General features: G+C 49.7%; 1 protein-coding gene and 1 non-coding gene across 3 annotated transcripts in view; both read right to left on the bottom strand.

Annotated features, from left to right (window-relative positions):
• Zbtb7c (zinc finger and BTB domain containing 7C) overlaps positions 1-18,266 on the bottom strand; it is a 324,679-nt gene extending 306,413 nt beyond the window's left edge. The window contains exon 1 of one of the 2 annotated variants that reach the window (XM_031366061.1): positions 18,080-18,266. The gene's annotated coding sequence lies outside the window, so the exon portion shown is untranslated. The remainder of the gene's footprint in view (positions 1-18,079) is intronic. The other variant, XM_031366062.1, reaches the window with a different exon arrangement.
• LOC116087888 lies at positions 10,512-10,655 on the bottom strand. Its single transcript, XR_004117678.1, has one exon. It is a non-coding gene; the product is annotated as a small nucleolar RNA SNORA48 (small nucleolar RNA).
• Positions 18,267-21,065: the final 2,799 nt, after the last annotated feature.

Below are 21,065 nucleotides of genomic sequence, written 5' to 3'. Positions count from 1 at the left end.
AGAGAGAGAGAGAGAGAGAGAGAGAGAGAGAGAGAGAGAGAGAGTCTCAATTCCAGGTACCCATACATCGGCTCACAACTGCCTAACTCCAATCCCTAGGATCAGATGATTTTTTATAGCCTCCCTGGGCACCAGGCACACATGTGGCAAATGGATACATATGCAGGCAAAACACCCATATGTAAAACACTCACACATACAGAATAAGTAAATATTTTTTTTAAAAAAAGAAAGGAAAGAAAGAAGGGAAGAGAGGGAGGAGAAAAGGAAAATTAAAAAGGGGAAAGCAGTCTAAGACCCTGAGGATGTAGCTCTGCAGTAAGATTTGTCGAGCAAGCATGGATTTTGTGTTCAACTCCCAGCACTACAGAGCTGAAAAGTTTTTTGACCAAAAGAAAAAAATGTAATTTTCATTAATGTGATTTTTTTTTTCCGAGACAGGGTTTCTCTGTGTAGCCCCGGCTGTCCTGGAACTCACTCTGTAGACCAGGCTGGCCTTGAACTCAGAAATCCGCCTGCCTCTGCCTCCCAAGAGCTGGGATTAAAGGTGTGCGCCACCACCGCCGGCATAATGTGAATATTTTATTTGTTTCTTATCTCTCTAAGCTTTCAATCAAAACTAAGCACAGTTTGGGTCATGATGCCTACAAGAAGATCACATACATGTATGCACCCACACATGAAAACACACCCTTAAAGCAAATGCTCCTGACTAAAATAAACTACAAAGGGCAGAACCCAAATGATATGGATTCAGCAACCCCAGGCTCCTGAATGGAGACTGGCTGCTGCTTCATCAACTGCTGGGATATCCCTCTCCCTTGGGTAGCCCAGAACCTCTCGGATGCCTGCAAAGATGGTAACTAGTCTCCAGAGAGCTCCTTGCAGCATGCACTTTAAAATTCAGTATCGCATCCTGCGGCAAAGCTAGCCACACAATGAGGCCCTGGTGCCTGCTCCCCTGCCCTGGCCAACTCCAGCCCAGCAACTCCACAGTGGTTTTGGCAGCATCTACACCAAGGCCGTTGCACTTGAAAACTACCATGGCTTTGCTGTCCAACTCCCACTAACCTCAAATAGAGGGGACCAGACTTACAGCTTCAAATCTTTTCCCCCTAAACTTCAAAAAAGAAAACCTCTGACCATTTTTTTTTTAAATCCAGGCAGCTTGAACCTGTGGAGCAGGGTAAATAGTTCCAGGAGTTTCTTTTTTTCCTGATGCTCTGTTTGGTTTGGTTGAATCAGATACTGCCAATGGCAGATGCTGCAACAATTGATTAGGGGGTGGGGGTGGGGGCAGGCTGAATTTCCTGGTGATACCAGCTTTCAGGAGCAATTTAAGAGACTGGGAAAACGACTCAAGGTGGAGGTTGGGGAGGGGGAGCCAGGGACCCCATCAGGGGAAGATCAGATCAGTCGGCTCATTTATTTTGACAAATCTTTTCTTTTTAATCATCTATAATGAGGCCAGAGTACATTGTGCCGTGTGTATGATATATTTTGGAAAGGTAATGAAGTCTGGGGAGTAGGTAGCATAACTCAGCTCCCAGCCATTAAATCTCCGCTTAGAAGTAGGATAAAGTCAAAGATTTGTGTGTATGCGCAAGAGTGTGAAAATTATAAGGCTGGCACATTAGCAGGGGCAAAAATTAGCCAGGTTCTACTACTCTATTGAGATTTAGAGCATCGGAGTACAGTGACTACATTTTCCTTAGAGATCTTTACAGCTATTTGGAATTATGAACCCATAATATGCAAATGCACGGGGCTAAGAAATATGCATTCTTGGCAGAGACTGAGGACGTTATAATGTGTGCTGTAAACGGCCCCGCGTATGTGTATAAAATCAGCACGCACATACTAACTGGTCGATTATCCCTTCTAAAACCGCACATAAATTCTCCTGACAGGAATTGGAATTTTGCACACATCCCAAGAATGAACAGACTCTTAATGTGCTGTGTGTATGAAGGATGGAGTATGAGAACCAGCAGAAAGGGTCACTGAGCTAAGTAAGAGGACTTTCTGGTTCTGAGCATAAGAACAAGCAGTCCAGGGTGACATTTTCCTTCTGAGCATGATAATTATAATATTAGCCATAGTCAATAATATTTATTGAGTTCTGGGCTTCAAGGCAGACACTCTGAGTGCTTTCCACCTTCAGTCTCAAGGGGAGAGAGGGAGAGAGAGAGAGAATATGTGTGCATGTGTAAGGATGTGTACATGTGAGTGTTTGTGTGAAAATGTGTGTGCATGTGAATGTGTGTGAGAGAGAAAATATTGTATATGTGTAAATATGTGTACATATGAGCTTGGGTGTAAATGTATGCATGTAAGTGCTTGTGTGTAAATATGTGTGTATGTGAGTGTGTGTAAATATATGTGCACGTGAGTGTGTGTAAATATGTGTGCATGTAAATGTGTATGTGTATGAGAGTGCATGTGAACGTGTGTGTGTGTGTGTGTGTGTGTGTGTGTGTGTGAGAGAGAGAGAGAGAGAGAGAGAGAGAGAGAGAGAGGAGTGTGAGTGTTCTATTCAAATGTTTTACCACCCTGGCAAACAGCTATTTCCCAAAGGAATGCAGCAATTTATTATGGAGAAAAGCGTTCGTTTGTTCACCAGGCAAGGAGAATTCAGTCCACAGGCCCAATGATAGAGCAGGGCAGAGACCTCCTACGAAGACCTGTTCTTTTGTGGTGAAAGTACTTCAGACCCAGAGCCAAAATCTAGGTAATTGCCATTTCTGAGAAGAGAGTAGAAAGTGAGGGAGCTGCAGCCCAGACTCTGAGAAGAGGTAACGGATGCCCAAAATAGAAGGTTGCTGAGTCAGCTCTTCACAAACGCAGGGGCTGAAATTGTAAAGGGAGGGAAAGAAAAGCCTTTAGTTAAACAATAGCTTTTAATGACTTCTGCACAGAGGTGGCTCTCTGCAAGGTGGCTGAGTCCGGTGAGTCAGAAAGAATCTAAAGGGATATGGAGTTGCTGGCAAAGCTATGCAGAGACAACGGAGCATGGTTAGTTTTCTAGAATGTAAGTAGAAATATTATTTTATCAAATAATTCAGTTTTACAACCCCCCTCTCTATCCTTATTCCCTGGCAATGCAGTTTAAAAACAAAAAAAAATCTAAGGACTCTGGTACACAAAAGTAAGTACACAGCTTCTCCAGTAACTGACTGGCACGGAGAGGACCAAGGACTGCTGCCCCTGTTGTGCCCAGCCTGTGAGTAAGACTTCTGAGTTCTTGAAACTAGCTGGAATCTGAATTAGGACACACTTTACAAAAGCAAGCCCCACCATCACAGCGAAACCCCAAATTAAAAATGCTCCCCACATCCTCTGAAGACACCCTGCAAATATCCAGGGAAGAAGCCTGAGATGGAAGGAGGGCGTGGCTCAGTAAAGTGATTGCTACAGAAGCATGGGATCGATTTGGACCTCACCTCCAGCACCCGTATAAAAGCCACGGGCGGGCAGCACTAGCTGGGGGGACAGACATCTCTAGGGCTAGGTAACCAGCCAACTGGTTTAGTTCAAGTAGTAGGCCTCAGATTCTGGAAGAGACACTGTTTCAAAAAAGTAAAGAGGAGAGTGATGGAGAAAGACACCCAACACACACACACACACACACACACACACATACACATGGGCACACACACATGCTCGCACACATACACACACACATGCAAACACACACATGCGCACACACATACACACATGGGCGCGCGCGCACACACACACACACACATGGGCACACACACACACATGTACAAGCACTCATGGGGACATACACATGCTCACACACACAAACAAGAACACACTCACACATGCGCCCACAGCCTGAGATGAACAAGACCTCATGCGGTGAGATGCAGGTCTCCCACTGACTAATCTTTCACTGAGACAGATTGCCAAAGGTTAGAGAGAGCAAGGGAAAAGCAACAGACAAGCATGTTTTCTTAAGTGGTTTATTTGCAACGTGCTAGGACAGAGAAACCTTGAGATTACAAAGACAGACATAAATCCACTGGAAGAAGCTTATGCAAACCTGGGACCTTGGGATGGGGGTCCTTGAGTCCCTATGCCACATCTAAAGCCTGATCACTATATGCAGGATTTACTATCCCTCAAATCATTTCCTCTGTCCCTGTCAGCTCTCTATCCCAACAGCACACCCTGCTTGGTCCACATCACCTAGCATGGCTCTCTAATGAGAGGAATTCTTAGCGCCTGCCGTGGGCTCTGGCAGCCATAGTCAGCGAGTGACGTTATTACAGGGTGGAAACAGGGATTTTTCCCTTCTGCAGAATCTTAAAACACATGCAAACTTCTGTGGTGTCTCAGCTCCTGAGTTTAGCAGCCTGGTAGTTGTGTTTTTACAGCAGTGCTTTTGCGTGGCTCCAAAGCTAATTTCCCAAAATGCTGTATGAAAGAGATATCATCCGAGGGCTAGCAAGATGCCCCGGTGAGTAAAAGCACTTCGAGATCCTGATGCCTGGCGTCAATCTCTGGAGGCCATGGGTGGAAGGAGAAAACTGACTCCTGAACGCGGCCTCCTAGCCTTTACGTGCAAACCAACACATGACTATAGTGGTGGTGGTGGTGGTTACGGTAGTGGTGATAATGATGGTGATAATGATAATAAATTTTAAAAAAAATTATCCCAGTATGGCGCAGGACTGAAATATATAGCTTACTTCTTGATAGCTAGTGGCTTATCTCTCCCTAAGTCCCCATCTTTTAAGGGTGACGTTCAAACTTTGACATCCCTAATAGATATCAACACTCAGTGAGCCAGACTGAGGGGTCCAGTCAGACAGAACTGAGCTTGGCAATGACTTCCACAAACTTGGTCCCCTAACAGGATGCATTTCCTCTTGCTTCCACATCCTCCTCTTCTGTGGGGATGTACCATCGCTGAGGTTGGCCCACGCCATGTTGGTCCCACTACTACAACCATCGCCCCAGGTTGTCCCCCAGCCCTGAACACGCAATTTCGGTATAATAGTTTTATAAAATATGGGCTGTGGGATTATCTCTGTCAGTTCCCTAATTGCTTCCTGCCAGGTACACCCCCTCAAGCTACTTAACCTAAACATCCCAAGTCTTAATTCTTCATTTGCTAAATGGGAATCATAACATTGAAAGTCATTGGGAGAATTTATGGGCATGTCACAATGAGGAAGCGCTCACAGCCAGAGGCTCCTCAATAGTGTCATTTCTCTGAGCTCCCTTCCACAGGTCAAGTCTCACAGTACCTGGCTGCACCCCACTTCTTCAAACAGGTATAGCTTTCCCAAGCTACACCGCATCGTTCAGTCAGGAGCGGAAGGATTGCATACGTCCTGTCTGCAGCAGCTCCTTCTGAAGAGATCTCTGGCTCCTCGAACACAAAGCCGTGTTTTTCCCTGTGCCCTGAAGAACTAAGCCCATGATGGAAAGATGCCACAGGAGCTCGGATACACCTAGGTTCTACACCGGGTACCAGTTTCTTTCCCTAAATACACAAAAAGCCTTGGAGATTGTTCAAGAGCAGGTGCTCTCTGAGGACCAATCTGCAAGTCTTTGGCAGCTTAAGCCCATCTGATTAGGGTCTGTCCTCACAGTGTGGGGCTGTTTCAGAGAGCAGGCTGTCCAAATTCAGGCCAGCGTTAATGTAAAGCAGATCACCCTAAATTTGAGAGGGGAACAGGAAGCTGCTAACACACAGAGGTGAGAGCCCCAGCCTCCAGGTCAGACAGGAAAGCTTGCCTTCTTCCATAAGGTGAGGTCAGTCTCTCACTAACGGCCTCTGGCCTCCTGGCCGTAGCATCACTGCCCATCGTGTGAAGGGACTGGCCCTCGTGAACATTCTTGCTCCTCAGACAGTGAAGCAGCCAGCACTCCTTGGGATGTAGGAGGCTCTAAGGGCCAACAGGATACAAAGTCTAAGAATCTGCCCTCTGGAAGACCGTGGTAGGCAACTGAGGGGATAAAGGCCATGATGTCAGCAGTGACATTCACAAGTCACTTGGCTCAGTTCCTAATGCCCGGCACCCACCTCTCACTCAAGGAACCCAGAACCTACCCTGGGGCTTCTACACTCCTTCACCAGGGCTGTAGCAAATAACGCATGAGGCAACCTTTCCCCAGCATGTGGGCAAGACGGCTCCAGTCTGTCACTACGGAACACCACAGTGTGGGTGCTGTCTTCAAGTCCTTTTCTCTCTTGTACCCCCATCATTTCCTCTCATGCAGTAGGACCTCAAGAAGCACAAGCTTAATACATCAAGTTTGATTATGTTCTCCAGAAAATCCGACCCAAAGTTCATGCTAGGATGTGTGTGTGTGTGTGTGTGTGTGTGTGTGTGTGTGTGTGTGTGTGTGCATGCGAGTGTGCACATGCATGCGTGGGAATTGAGGAGACCAGACGTCAACTTTAAGTGTCTTCTTCTCTCTTGTACCATCTTATTCTTTGACACAGGAGTTTCTCACCAATCCCAGGGCTCACTGATTGGCTAGACTAGGTAGCCCTCAAGAGCTATTCATCCTCCTGACTTCTCTCCTCAGTACCAGGGTTACACATGGGTGCCACAATGCAGTTCTGGGGTCCAAACTCAGGGCCGCTATGCTTAACTGACTAACATGTTAGAAAATGCCTAAGCTCTCCCTCAGCCCCTCATTCTACTCTTTATACTTAAGGAATTAAGAAAGTTTATCTCTGAAATGTCTTGCAAACTTACTCTTACAGAACTGAAAAGTTCTTTGTATGTAGAAAACTCAGGGATGTTTTTATTAAAAACATCACTGGATATTGTATCAACAGAAGACTGGAAACCAAAATACTCACGTATTAGGAGTAGTCAGATTTTAAGATATCTCCAAGATGGACTGCAAAGATGGCTCAGTGGCTGAAGACTCTTGCCTCTAAGCCTCACAGCCTGTTTGATTCCTGATATCTACATGATGGAAGGGAAGAATTGACTTCTGAAATTTTTCTTCTGATGCTATATATTCATTCATTCATTCTCTCTCTCTCTTTCTCTCTCTCTCTCTTTCTCTCTCTCTCTCTCTCTCTCTCTCTCTCTCTCTCTCTCTCTCACACACACACACACACACACACACACACACACACACACATATGCATGCATACACCTGTAAACTCAAGACCAGCCTGGGCTATAGAGTGACTTCTAGGCCAGACAGAGCTGAATAGTAAGGCCCTGTCTCAAAGAGGGGTAAAATAAGATTAAAGTTTAAAATGAAATAAAAAAGAGGATATCTCAAAGACACACTGAACAGAAATTAAGAAACAAAATACAATGGACTGATCTGTTTATAGTTGGTTGATATTATTAAAACATACAATCATGTGTGTACCTGCACATCCGTGTTTCTGTGTGTGTACTGAGTGTCTTTAAACTGAAGAAAACATGAGGAGAAGCTGCCTGAGGTAAGGAGACTGGCAGCCACCAAAGAGAGATGTTTCTCTTCTAATACCTTTTTGTACCTTTTGAATGTTAAACCGTGTAAGTGTTCACCTACTTGGGAAAAAAATTAAATTAAAAATTCAAAGCAAACAATGTGGAGAAAGTAATAAAAATGTAGTTTATGAAAACATAGAAAAGAAATCCTTATTTGAAAGTGGTTCAGAGGGGCCCATAGAATTGCCTGTGAATCATGGCAGAGAAAAACCCTACAAACCCATGCTTCAAGGGAGGCAGGAGGCTGAGACGGGATCTGGCGTCTAGTCCTGGGCTGCCTGCTGGAGTGGATTTCAGAAGTGATGTAGCCCTTCTGAACCTGTTTCCACGTATGGACCAGCTTTCTTGGGCATCTTTTCTGTCCAGGAGATGGGATCCCTTGGGGAATCACTAGCTAGATACATGACAGTAACATGTTTTAAAAGAAGGCATAGTTCTTCAGTGAGAGAGCAGGCTTCCTCCCCCGTCTAGAAGGGCATGGGAAGAAGATAAAACTCCAAATGCCCCTCACCAGAACACAGGAAAAGCAGTGGCTCTGACTTCAGAAGCCAAAAATATACTGGTCGCACCCTTCCCTCCAAACACGCCTACCCTATCCCTCCCTCTTCCACATCCTCTCTGGACAGGCCCGGTGCCCATTAATGACAGAGCTGAAAATGTTCTCTTTTTGTGTGTGCTAATACTTCCTGCCAGGCCACTCCCATCTTTTAATGCTCGATGTCCACGGCCCTCTGGGATGACCGTTGACAGAAGGACACTTCAGAATTACATACAGCACAATGAAAACGTCAGTTTTAACACTGGCAACGCCCTCGTCCAAATCCGAGGCACTCTCTGTCACAGCTTACCTCAGTGACCCGATGCCGTCCGTTCTTGGAGCGCTTGCTGTAGGAGCTGACACACAGACTCTGAGGAGGACATTTGGGTCCTGGGTCCCTAACGTGGCCTCACCTCTTACCTGCACCCTCTCCATAATCTGCAGTGGCTGAACTGGCTTTCCATGACTTTCTTTTGGAAACTAGAGGGCGCTAGAGCAGACATGCCTCTCAGAAACAACCTGACCTCACAGACAAATGGGGAAACGAATGGCCCATGAAGATGGAGTACCCCTGCTCAGGCACACAGCATACGCCATCCACTGAGCCACAGTAAGTCAGGTTTTCTGCACGTTGCCTCCCTTGTAATCTGCTTGCCTGTCATGTCCTCTCTCCTGAGGCAACAAACATTCCTTCATGACACAGGTCTCCCAGGGACCGGTCCTCCTAACCCATACCCTCGTCTTTCTATGATATCCAGAATAGCGGCCACCAGCCTGGGAACTACTGGGCACTTGAAACAGATCTAGTGACCCATGTTAAAACGGCAACATTTTGGCTGTAATGGGCTAAATAAACGACGTCACTATAAAATTCATCCCACCCATTTTTACTTTAAAAAAATGTAACTACCAGGAAATTTCAATGTATATAGAGGGTGCATCATAAATTCCTATCAGGTTCCAAGGTTCCGCTGCTTCCCGACTCTGCCCAAGGCCAACAAAACTGATCTGCTCCTGCCAGTCAGTTAGAGACAAGTGGCCTTCACTGTGGGGACCAGGGAGAGCCCGCATGCCTAGGAAGCAGTGCGACCCCAGCAGCACTGAGAAGGTGAAGCTCCTGGCTTGCATGTCTATTTCTTCTCCACGAAAGGTGGGGAAGCAGGGAGGGGTAGTGGTGCCATTTGAGTGATGTCATCTCTGCCCATGTGTAAAGCAGTTACACCCAACAGTCTCCGTTATTTTTCTTTTTTCTTTTTTTTTTTTACTTTTTATTGACTCCTTGTGAGTCTTACATCATACACTCCAGTCCCACTCATCTCTCTGTCTCTTCATATCTGCCCTTAGCCCTTGCAACCTCCCCCAGCCCAAATAAAACACATACATGCACACACAAACAACAACAACAACAACAAAATCTAAGCATAAAAAAAAAACCATCATGGAAGCCGTAGTGTGTCACAGTGCATCCCACCGTATCTGTCCACACATCTTCACTTGCAAATGCTCACTGCAATGAATCACTGGTCTGGTTACGGCCTCTGGCTTCTGTGACACCATCAACACTGGATCCTCACTGGGGCTCCTCCCAGTCATCCTGCTGTTGCCCTATGTCATGGAGATCCTGCAGCTTTGGAACAGTAGGACTGAGCTGTTCCCTCATCTCAACCATTTGCAGCTGATACAGATTTTGGGGAGGCCCGATTCAGAGCCCTGGATCTGGGCCTGCATGGTAGTTGAGCTAGTCAGCCCCTCGGCTCTCCCTTCTCTGTACCACTGAGCTCTCCAGCCCTGCTCTGGCTAGGCCACCCAATGCCACCACGAGCAGGAGCAGGGTCAGCTCTCCCACTCGCTCATCCTCAGGGCCAGCTCCCCTGCACCCATGACTTCAGAGCCAGCTCCACTGTGCTGTCCAGGCAAAGTACAGGGCCCAGTCTCCCAGGTGCTGCAGCGTGTGAGCAACTGGGCCAGCTCTCCCACTTGCCCTTATACCCTTGGGACCAGCTCACTCGTGCCTTTGCCACCAGGGCCAGCTCCACTGTGCTGCCCAGGCAAGGTGCTGGGTCCACTCTCCTGAGTGCTCCAGCCAGTGAGGGGCAGGACTAGCTCTCCTGCTCTCTTGACCCCAGGACCTGCTTTCCTGGCTAATGCAGGTGGCAAGGCAGGGACAAGGAGGGCCTCATGCCCACACTCACACCACGTCACTCCAGATGAGTGGTAGGGGTGGCCTGCCTGTACCCCAGCCACCAGGGTCAGCTCTACTGCTGCCCAGATGAGATGCACGGCCTTTCTCTCTCCCCACACACTCACAGATTGTGGTGGCTTCGGCTGCAGGCTAGTCACGTGGCCCCTGGTGATACCGGCTACATCAGAGCTGTGTAGCCTGGTAGCAATCGGGTGTCTGTGGCCTGCCTGTGCCGTGTACTGGAGGGCAGGTCTGTGGGTGGTGTGGCAGTCTCTGTTTGTCTTCCTCCTCCTGTGCTGTGCTGCCTTGATTTGATTTGATTTGATCTTTATGAATCCTAGATATAACACAGCTTTGGCCACCAAGCCAAGCATCAAACTAGGACGAACAAAGGGCTGCCATCTACTGTGCCCCTAACTGATACAAGAACACTACCACCACCGAGGGGTCTCTTTGCCCACTGCTGGGGGTGAGGGGTAGACTAGATTTTCTTCCTGAAATAGGTGGCAGCTTGGGGAGATGGGAGCAGAAGTCAACTATGTCTTGGGTGTTTGAAGGCATCAATACTTAGAATCATCTTCTCCTCCTGCCTCCCTCAGAAACAAAGTCACAAAATGACTAAGTAATGATGGCTTCCTGCACGGCCCTTGGTTCTTTTGGTTTGTCTTAGTTTGGTTTGTTTTTTGTTTTTTGTTTTTTTCGAGACAGGGTTTTTCTGTGTAGCCTTGGCTGTCCTGGAACTCACTCTGTAGACCAGGCTGGCCTCGAACTCAGAAATCTGCCTGCCTCTGCCTCCCAAGTGCTGGGATTAAAGGTGCGCACCACCACCACCCGGCAGCCCTTGGTTCTTTATAAGGCTATTCTATGAAATAGCTCTCTCTCCCTCTCTGTCTCTCTTTCTCGGTATCTTTCTGCCTTTCTCTGTCTCTCTCTCTCCCCCCTCTTTGTCTCTGTCTGTCCCTGTCTGTCTCTCCTTCTCTGTCTTTCTCTGTCTCTCTCTTTCTCCCTCTCCCTCTCTCTCCCTCTCCCTCTCTCTCCCTCTCTCTCTCTCCCTCTCTGTCATTCTCTCTCTCTCTCTGTCTCTCTCCCTCTATATCTCTGTTTGTCACTCTCAGTATCTCTCTGCCTTTCTCTATCTTTCCCTCTCTCTGTCTTTCTCTCTCTGTCTCTCTCTTCCTCTCCCTCTCTCTCTCCCTCTCTCTCCCTCTCTTTCCCTCTCTCTGTCTCTCTCTGTCTTTCTGTCTCTGTCTCTCTCTTCCTTTCCCTCTCCCTCTCCCTCTCTTTCTCTCCTTCTCTCTGTCTCTCTCTATCTTTCTGTCTCTCTCTCCCTCTCCCTCTCTCTCTCCCTCTCTGTCTTTCTGTCTCTGTCTCTCTCCCCCTCCCCCTCTCTTCCTCTCTCTCTCCCTCTCTCTCTTTCTCTCCCTCTCTCTGTCTCTCTCCCTCTCCCTTTCTCTCTCTCCATCTCTCTCTCTGTCTCTCTCTCCCTCTATCTCTCTCTCTCTCCCTCTCTCTCTCTCTCCCACTCTGTCAGCTGGCACTGCCATTATACAGTAGAGGGGTTAAATAACATAATATGCGGTCATGACTGAAGAAAGTGGCAAAGCCATGGATGGACTCAGGGCTGGTCAGCTCCAAACACTGCTCCTCATCAGCCTTGACTTCTCAGCCTGTCTCCTTCTCTGTCAATCTTGGGGGGGGGGGGCAAGTGGGGCTCACAAACCCAAACACTAACTCTCTAGGGACTAGGTTCTGAGCGTTAGCAACCACCAATCAGAAGAGTCCACTGCTGCCCGAAGCTCCGCCCTGCACCCTGCCAGTCCTCCCACTCTGGCCTCCAGGGAGTTGAGTGCTCCCAGGTTTTGACACAAGAGTTCACTAAACCCTCTCTGAACCCCATTGCAGTAAGCCACGTTGCTGTTGTAGAAGCCAGGCTTCCCTCGTAGCTCCTCTCTGCTCTCCCTCCAGCCTCTCTGCCAAGCACAGGCTGAAGAGACCTTGACCACCGTGGCCCTCGTCAGGGTCTCCCCTCCCATAAGAAGGATTCTGTATTACTCTATTCATCCATCAAATGTGTACCGGCCATGCTTGCAAGCCATGAACACAGCAGTGAGGGAGGCCACAGTCCCAGCCCCTGAAAAGAGTAATGAATGTCCCCAGCAATGCCTTAAAACACTAATGGAATGACACAGGTTTACAGTTCTTAAATTCTTGCTGCCTCTCTTAGCTTTAGGTCAAAGAATGATAAGCTAATGGGCGTTGAAAACTCTCTTTTATAGCAGACAAATAAGGCATGGTACAGTCCTTGAAAGGAAGGTACGCATCCGTGGCGGATACGTTGCCAAACATTCTAGACTGTGTGTGTAACATCACACACCCCTCGTCTTTAGCGCGATGGTACAAAGAGAAGCATGAGATGCCTCTTCAGTGTGCTGGAAATCATAGAACCATTTTCTTTATTTGAATTACAGAAGCCAAAGCCACCCAAGGTCTTTTTAAAGTTTAAGGGGCCTCTTTCTCCTCCAACATCAGTAACTGACAGTGGGAGTTTGGTGTGAGGTTTCGGGAAAAAGCAGCCTTCCGGTTAGGGGAATATGGTGTTTTGTTTTTGTTTTGTTTTTTAAGTTTGGGGGAGCTGTACATGCCTACATTTTATGTGTGCACTTCTGATTCTATATGTTTATTTCTGGGTATAGAAAAAAAAAACCGGAGTGGGTGCACCAAATTTAGGATGCTGCAGCAGTTGTGTTTTAACTTTGTGGTCTTCCGCATAGGACTATTAGTGCTCTGATAGTCAGAAGACAAGCAGCAGTAAATGGAATGTTCAGTCCTTTTCTAAGTTTCCTTGTGAATCTGTTTATTATAAGTCCTGTTTCCCTGGGGTTTGGAAGTCAAAAGGGTGTGAAACACTAATGAAATTCTCTCCCCCTGTGGGGCCGAGTGGACCCCTTGGCCCTGGAGAGGAACCTCCCTCTATCCATGCTGGCAGGCGGCTGTCCACAGCTGTTCTGATGATGCTGCCAATGAATGGCACTGGTGGGAAAACACAACTCCTGACTCTCCAAGGGTAGCACGGTGCTTGGACTCTCACTCACCAGAGAGAGAGAGAGAGAGAGAGAGAGAGAGAGAGAGAGACAGAGACAGAGACAGAGACAGAGACAGAGACAGAGACAGAGAGAGATCAGTCCTGCTACCGATAGACTTCTCTACCCAAGCCAACCCTGACAATGCCCTGTGCTTCTTGAATTCTATGTCCCCTTCCCACTACAGAACAGGACACCTATAACAAGCTTTATTTCTGTCTCTGGGCTGAAGAGATCCTGGCTGCCTCTTCTTCACACATCCCAACAGCTCCAATGGGCGCGTTCCCTCGGCTACTTACTTAAGTGTGCCAGCACAGCTCTGATGTGGAAAAAAAGGTGACAAACATTTAAACAGGGGTCCAGCCTCCTGGAGATTAGATTCCAGTGGGGAAGATAAGCAGTAAAGAGAAGGACCAAAATCACACCACAGCGGCACTGGGTACAGTAAAGAATACACTATGACAAGGATCGTTCAGCTGTGACCCAAATGACAAGGCAAAGCCAGCTGGGAGATGCACAGGGAAGGACATTCTGGACAAAAAGAATAGCAAGCCAGGAAGGGAAGCTGCTTCAAGAAACAAGGAGGGAGCGTGTGAAGTATGGAGAGTGGGGAAGGTCAAGAGGCCAAGCTCCTAGTGGCCGCAGATTATGCAAGCCCCAGCCTGCCTCCTTGCAGGGGCCTCAGTGTCTAGCCACTGGCAATAGAAAAGGACTTCATCTCCAGCTACTGACTCAGCAAAGGCTGCTTCTAGCATCCATAATGGTAGTGCATGATCAGTTCCCTTGGCCTCAGAGCTCTCAAAATTCGGACAACCCACCCCTCTTCTCGCCCACGCTCTGCTGGACATCCTGGCCCTCCCAACATGCCCTTCTTCATACCACACAGTCAATGAAGAAGCCAATTTGATTCCTATTCACCATGCTCAGCCTGTGGCCTTGGTTTAGCAAACTTTCTATAGCCAGTCTTGAGCTGGACACTGAGTCCATAGAAAAGAGCTACCCAAAATCCCTACCCTGGAAAACATCAACTTATGTGCCTGCCCCAGCGGCCCTATACCAACTCTTCTTTCTATCTAGGGATTCTGCTTCAAGTCTTCCCGCCTAAGTGAAGACCACCATGAGCCCCTGAGACGGTTCTTACGGCAGGTCAATTCAGATACCGCGGAATGGTTGTCCTACCTCTCTTCCTCCCACTGCCAGCCCAGGCAGAGAATCTGGAGGCTCGGGAATGAGTTGGTAAGCAGCATTGTGATAGGTGCCATTGATCAAGGACAAGGAAGATCTGGCATTGGTGTTTAGAGTAAATGGTAGAGGGGACCATGAGGGTGGGGGTGGGGTGGGTAAAGAAGGGGTACAAGCCTCAGACCTCTTCTGACACCACACAGTACGTGCCTCTGGAGTCAGAGTGGGTCCTGTCACAACTGCCACTTTCAGAATCTCCTGCAGAGTAATAGTTACTGCTGTTATCTGTAAAGGCCAACTTACACTCTGTTCAGTAGCTCCGTGTGAGGTGCCTGCCTATGCAGTGTGCAGTTGTGGGGGGGGGCAGCATCTATGAAATTAAGATACTGACTCTGGGGAGGCCTTGGAGCTTAAATCCCCAAGGCAATAAGGCTCTACGAAGCCTTGCGGGATCTTTTTCCCAGATCAGGGATCAATCTGACCCGGTTGGGTGGTGGGCTCTTTTTCAACGGGATGCGGTCACCCTGGAGAGACATCAGTATTGCAGACCAGACGGTTGCAGACCCTTGAGCCTCTTCTTTCCTGGAAGGAAAGGGGTTTATAAATAGACTGACTCCCTCAGGCCTGCACAGACCCAGATCTCACATCCCTAAGCCAGCCTCTGCCCGGCTGGTTCCAAGTTCTCATGGCCTTCTTCAAGAGCGAGGACCATAAGCCAGTGTCAGCTGGAGCAGAGAACGAGGTGTCCTGGTGACGGCCTTCGGTCAACCGTGTTCAAGACCAGGGAGGACAACGGTCCAAGGCAGTGCTGGAGAGTCTCTCGCAGCAGGTAACCCATGGGAAGCGCAAGCTGGGTAGTGGTAGACCAATTCACTAGCAGACCATTTCCCCTCAGCCTGCCTCAGTTTCCCCATCTATCTATTAGCTATTGGGGATGCTGATGAGATGAGCATGCAATGGAAGTGAACGACATTAGCAAACTGTTTTATTCTTAGTATGATTCCAGGTCTTGGTTTTTGCTGTTATTTTGTTTCCCCCCCCTCCTCCCTGAGGAGTCCCGAACGTGGGTATGGGGACCTTGATCCTGTGTGTGTAAGAGAGCTGAGAAATTACACACAGTGGCACTGTCAGCCTTGAATTCTTCATACTACACGTCCTTGAGAGCAATGAAATTTAAGAGCATGTTCCCCCTTATGGTAATTTCTGACTAATACAGATTGAAGTATACCACACCCAGTCTTATTTTGACTTAGTATAAGCCTCTGCCTGGCCATATACAATATTACAGACGGAAGGCTAAGCCTTGCCCTGGACTATATTTTGGTTTGAAGAAAAAAAAATCCTCTTAATCATTGCATTTTGCCCTCCAACATACACTGAATACAGTGGTAAGGAAAACGTGGCTAAAATCTAAGTGGCCAACTCAAATCTCCTTTTTAATTAAGACACTTGTTTACTCAATAAAATACAGAGTAAAAAAAAAAAACATTTACTGAGAACCCATTCATTGATGCTTAATAGCTATGTCAAATACCCATAACAACACTCATTCCAACACCCCCAGATAATTGCTCATCTCTTTCGTTTGCCATCCACAACAGCACTGAATGTGTGTCCAAGTGTAATTGATCCAAAATTGGGCTCCCTTTCAAAAATATCTGTAAAACCTAATTACCAGGAAAACAGTGCTGGCATCCTACAGAAAGTGGGTGCTTCAGTGTGACAAGCTGGAGACTCATCTTGGCTAATCAAGCCACATTATGTTGCCCAGGGAATCTGGGAGATTTGGGGCAATGAGGGTGCAGGAAAAGTTGGGACCATGTCACACTGGACTTTTCAGTGGCTGTCCTGATTTTGTTGGGTCAAGGACAGGGGACAGGAAACGGAGTATCTTTGATCGACAACATGAATGTACAAAGTAGCAGATAATAAGCCCATCATGAGCTCAGGGTCTGGGAATAGCTTTTCCGTCGACAAGCCCACAAGGCCTTGGCCCCAGGGACTTCTGTCCAAGCCAGCCTGGATTGCTGTCATTTTTACTTTCCATGCTCCGTCACCACCGTGGTAGGTCACTCCCTTCCTTGGTCTTGGGATTGCTTCATCATAGAATGAGTTCTCCTAAGGCTCAGAGTCTCTTTCCCCAAATCTTGTGGCCTCCTTTAAAGCAGAGAACCCTTCCCTGCTTTGTGGGTGCAGCAGGGGAATCCGAGTGTGACTAGGACGGAGGAGAATGAAGGACTGAGTGTTTCCAGCTCGTCGTGGTTTTGTACCTACTTGCAACAGCCAGGTATCAGACCCTCTCTCTGTGAATAATGGTTTCTTTCAGTCTAAGGCTGACCTATCCTGGTGGTTCCACTTGGCTGCCCTGGATAGTTAGCCAGCCAACAGGGAGCCAATGCACAGAACCTCCGACTTTCTCACTCCAAGCTGGATATTGCACATCCTCTTTTTCTCGTCCCGGTTCCGCTCTCCTCTCTGCCCCAAAACCCCAGCCCTAGCTTTGCAATGATAGCACAAGCCGCGACCTCAGCTGCTTTGGCCTTGAGCTGTGGACCTGAGGCTTGATTGAGTGCTGGTCTCCCACAGCTATGCAGAAGTGAAAGGTAAGGGGGCCTGGCGATTCCTTCGGGGCTGCTCCTGGTGAAACCAAACCAACAGCGCGAATAACAAAGCCTCATAGGGATCGGAGCCCATTCACTGTCGAGCAAGAGACGCGCGCACACACAGCGAGCAAAGATGCGCACACGGTTTCCGCGTCTGTCGCTAGGATGAGATCTCCACCGCGAGTGTCACTAGAAAGAGATCTCCATCCGCCCAGCGGGGATGACAGTTTCCCGGGCGGGCTATGCTTCGCTTTATCAAGGCCCGGAGGAATTAACGTTCGTGCGTCCATTTATCTCAACTTGCCCACGCGCCGGCAGCTGAGATGCTCCTCTGAGCCGCCCCCGGGATCCGGCCCCCAGGCCACCCTCTGGCCTCATTCAGAAGTGCGGGATCCCCTCTGCCTTTGACAGTCCCTTTCTCAACGTCCAAGAAAAGACAGCGCGGGGTTCAGGTACCCAAGTATCCGAAAACCCGCCACTCCCCAAAATGCTCTCCAGCCTTCCTTCCCCGCAGAAGTACAGCAAAAACTTTTGGCAGGAACCACCTGTGGCTGCCCGAGAGGCTCGCCCCGCCCGGGCCCGGAGGCGCCGCGGAGCCCGGGGCCGCACGCGCGCCGGCAGAAGTTCCCTCGGAGCCCCGCGCGCCACTTCGCTCCAGGCCGCGGTGCCAGCCAGGAGGCGCGGCGCCCGCTCGCTGGCTCCCTCGCTGCTGGCTCTCCCCTCCCTCCACCCTCTCCCTCTTTGCCTCCGCCCGCCTCCTTCGGTTGCATGGCTGCCGCACGCACAGAGCCCCTGAATAGCCACCGCAGCCCCCCGCCTCCTGCCCAGCGATGGAGCGCGCCCCTGCCCCCGCCGGCGCCCCGGGACGCGCGGACCTCCCGCCTCCTAGCAACCGCCCCGCCATCGCTCCGGGGCTCCGGGGGTGGGGGGCACGCACAGCCACCCTCTCGGAGCCCCGCGACCTCCCGACCCGCCTAGGCAGCCGAGGTGGGGAAGCAGACCCCTGACAGCCCGCGCGCGGAGCAGCTCACCTCTGCGCGCCGCCGACCCCGCGCGCCTCCCGCACTTGGCTCCCGGCCGCAGCGCTCGCGTCCTCCCTCGCCGCTGCCGTCCGTCCGTCCCTGCGCTCCCGGAGCCGCGCGGGCCGCGCCGCTGTCAGAGTCTCGTGGCCCGGCTGCTCCAGCGGCTGTGCAGCCGAGCGGCGGGCGCGCGGGCAGCTCCTCCCTCCCGGGGCCGCGCCTCCGCCCTCCGCACGCCCCGCCTCCCGCGCCGCGGCTGCCAGCCCCGCGCCCCGAGCCCCGCGCCCCGCGCCCAGCGCCCGCGCCCGCGACTCGGGGGCCGCACGGGGCTAAAGGGCCCGGATGTGTGCGGTCGCCTCTCTCCTGGCTCGCTCGCGCCAGCCCCCTCCCCACCCTGCCACCCGGGCACTTGCTGCGGCCGGGCCTCCTCCTGGCTCTGCTAATTTCTATTTTGACAGTGGCTGGAGACTGGGCGGCGCTGCCGGGGACGCCCGGGACCCCCCGCGCGGGGGCGAGCAGGAGTCAGGTCGCAGAGGGTAGTGCGGCGTGGGGGGACCAGGCAGAGCCACCCAGCTCTGGGGGTCTCGGCGTCTTTATTCTTTCTTTTCTTTTTTCTCTTTGCCTCCTCCAGGATTTAAAGGGACAGCCCCGGCCGAGGCGACGGGCCAGGCGGCCGCGGTTTCTCCGGTCTCCAGACGCCCTCTGCGGCCCGGCTGGACCCGCTCACACCGGAGCGCTAGTCCGAAACTGCAGGGTGTTTGCCCCGGGCAGCCGGGCTGCAGAGCTCGGCTCAGTCGCTCGGTGCACGATTTTTACAGAGTCCGATTAGGATGGGAAATTAAACTACTCGACAACTGTTTTCCCACCCAAAAGCAGGGAGCAAAGAGGAGAGAGAAGTTTCTCTATTGCTCCAGGAATTTCATCGAGCGCCCCAAGACCCCTCGCAGACACCAGTGAATGTAGGTTTGCAGCACCCCGGAGCTCTCAAATCCATGGGAGCAAGCCCCCCAAAACCTTCTCGGGCTGAATCCCCCTGCGCGGTGTACCCTGCTTCCCGCAACACAGTAACTCCGAAGGCGGCTTTCCGAAACAACCAAGGGGCGGGTCCTGAGATGCCTTGGCTCCTCCCCCTCCTGCCAGGTCCCGCCCCCGCGGCTACCAACTTGTAGGGTGTAGGTGTGGACTGGCTTTTCTAAACAGGCTCTTAGACTTGAGGCAAACTCGTCCAGGGAGGTACGGCACTCACAGGCTGTCTAGGACTAAGTGACGCTGAGGCATGGGTTCTCGACCCCGACGGGCCGTAAACACTCGAATCAGCTTTGGTTCCAACCTTAGAGCAACCCAGATAGGATCCCTTGGCTTCTCCATCTGAGGCTGTATTGCCCAGATGTCAGCTGGTCGTTTCTGGGGCTCCTTTCTCAAGAAAGTTTACTTATCTCAAACTCCTGAGCAGCGAGGGACGCCCAATAGTGGCACAAGAGAGAATCGCCACTACCTTGCCTCGAATCTTGGCCACCCATATCAACAGAAGACAGCAGCCCTGGGACTCACATAGTCTTCTAACTGCAAACACTCCATGATATCTTTTAGGGAATTCCTGCAGTTTTGCTTGGTGGTTCTTCCTAGCCATTGAGGTATCCTTCTTCCTCCTCATTTCAATAATTCACATACTACACGTATGCCGAGACATTATTTTATGAGACATTGTGTGTGTGTGTGTGTGTGTGTGTGTGTGTGTGTGTGTGTGTGTGTGAATGGAAAGCACAACTGAGAGTGACTAGAGAAAACCAAGAACGAACGATGAGAGGGGACAGACATCTAGAACACAGGGTTTGGGTACAGATATATGGCACTAATGAGCCAATGAGACCTGGCCCTTCCTACTCAGAAACTGCTCCTACTCAAGTTTGGACAACCATATCCAAATTATACAAAGGCCCCTGGAAGTCTAGAGAAATCTACTGGGGAAATGAATAGATTTTTCTAGGCTCAGGATGTCAGTTTCCAAGTTAATGGATCTTCCAGAGTGGCAAAAAATAATAATACTCCTTTCTTTAAGTAGCCGTGGAAACCACTGCCCTCCCAACCAGGAGGCTGCTGGTTGTGTGCCGCCATGCCAAACTACTATGGCTTCCTTTCATTTAACAGGTCTTCAGCCATGTGGACTATTGCTGAGCCAGCTAAATGCTGTCTTCTGTGCCATAAATCTGACTGTGCCCCCGCCAAGTGTGGGGGTGCCTTCAGGAACTACCTGGAAGTTCAGCCCTGAAATGGCAAGAATGCCAGTTCTGGGAAAATAGGGCAGTCAAGGGAAAGGTGTCCTATTTAGAAAAGTAAATGGTTCTGAATTGCGAAGTTTCTCCTCCCTTCTGTGGTGCAGAGTAAATGAGTCACAGCTAAACAGCTTGATATGCCAAGAGCTGGGGACCAGCCATTCATTATGCTCTCAACAGTAAGCCTCAAGGTGACTGCACCTTAGAACTGAAGGCAAAACCTCTCTAAATGTACACACAGTTGAAACAGTAATGCTCTGCAATGCTGAAAGTCAGCAAGTATTCTAGAAGAAACTCCGGAATGTCCAACTCACTCATGCCTGACAGGACTTCATGAAAAGAGAAACTGAAATAGCAAGGTGGGGTTTGGTTGGTGGGTTTTTTGGTTTGCTTTGTTTGTTTCCATACTAGAGATTGAACCTAGAGCCTCACTCTTGCTAGGAATGTACTTTACCACGTGACATCTGCTCCCAGTCCTTTCTTCATTTTTTATTTTGAAACAGCTTTCCAAAGTTACTCAAGCTAGCCTTGAACTTAAAATTCTCCTTCCTTGACCTAATTAGGCAGAGTTACAAGCTGGTACCACTAGGCCCTGCTCGATTTTGTTTTTATTATAAATTTGTTTGTCGTATTTATGCTGTTGCAGATGGAATCCAGGTCTTTGTGCATCACTAGGTAAGATGCAAAAATGCCATTTTAAAAACAGGAAGTGAATGTGGTCGCAC

Source organism: Mastomys coucha, unplaced genomic scaffold, assembly GCF_008632895.1.
Source record: "Mastomys coucha isolate ucsf_1 unplaced genomic scaffold, UCSF_Mcou_1 pScaffold13, whole genome shotgun sequence".
Classification (NCBI taxonomy): Eukaryota; Metazoa; Chordata; class Mammalia; order Rodentia; family Muridae; genus Mastomys; species Mastomys coucha.
Note: the sequence above shows the minus strand (reverse complement) of the source record. Positions and strands in the feature narration are given on the sequence as shown.